Below are 1,075 nucleotides of genomic sequence, written 5' to 3'. Positions count from 1 at the left end.
CAAGGAGAAGTCGTTACAAGGTTTCTGTAGGTGAACCTGCAGAAGGATCATTGTCGATGCCTAAACATCAAACGACCTGCGAACGCATTTAAAAACAAACTGTCCACGTCAGGGGTGGGGGAAGCATGCTCTTTGCCTGCTTCCTCCCCTTTCGACGCGTGTAAAAAAACCCCGACACAGGTCATGCAAAGAACTTGAAATGAATTCGCTTACCTCTTGCCCCAGCCTCGGCGTACGGGGGATGAAGCATTCTAGTTGTATTACTCATAACAACTTTCGGCAAAAGATACCTTGACTCTCGCATCGATGAAGAACGTAGCAAAATGCAATACTTGGGGTGAATTACAGAATCCTACAAACCAACGAGTCTTTGAATGTAAGTTACACTTAGAGCCTTCTGGTCGAGGACATGTATGCTTGGCGTCACGCATCGCTGCCCCCACCACACAACTCTTTCCATGCAGGATCATTGAAAAGGTAGGGGGCATACATCAGCCTCTCGTGCACACCGTCATGCACACCATCTTGGAGGTTGGTAAACCATTGGTGGCTAGATTTTAGGTCCAAATTGAGAAACCTCCACTTGGGGTTGCCTGCAGATGGCATCAATCCATATGGAGATTTATCAATGAAATATAGTTGTTGGCCTATGATTGCTACAATTATAACCTTCTGCTGTGGCTATGTATGAGGAGAAAGTATTTGATGTTAACTATGTTAATCTCGAGACCTAAGCAACCAGGATACGACATAAATGTCTACCTAGCACCTTTAATTGATTGATGATCTCAAACTTATTTGGAAAGTAGGTGTTCAGTGTTCTGATGCACATAAAGAAGAATTTTTCACCCTACGAGCTGTCCTATTGTGGACTATCAATGATTTTTCTGCATACAATAACCTGTGTGGTTGTAGCGTAAAGGGGTATAAGGCTTGTCCAATATGTGGGGAGGACACTTCTTCTATAAGAGTACCATATGGGAAGAAATATGCATACATGGGACATAGAAAATACTTACCAATTCATCACCCTTATAGGAGACAAAAGAAAGCATTTGATGGTAATCAGGAGCAC

General features: G+C 43.2%; 1 pseudogene; it reads left to right on the top strand.

The window, feature by feature from the left end:
• The first annotated feature begins 271 nt into the window (after positions 1-271).
• LOC127151641 (5.8S ribosomal RNA) lies at positions 272-426 on the top strand (annotated as a pseudogene).
• The last annotated feature ends 649 nt before the right edge of the window (positions 427-1,075 follow it).

Source organism: Cucumis melo, chromosome 10 (genome assembly GCF_025177605.1).
Source record: "Cucumis melo cultivar AY chromosome 10, USDA_Cmelo_AY_1.0, whole genome shotgun sequence".
NCBI classification, from domain to species: Eukaryota; Viridiplantae; Streptophyta; class Magnoliopsida; order Cucurbitales; family Cucurbitaceae; genus Cucumis; species Cucumis melo.
Note: the sequence above shows the minus strand (reverse complement) of the source record. Positions and strands in the feature narration are given on the sequence as shown.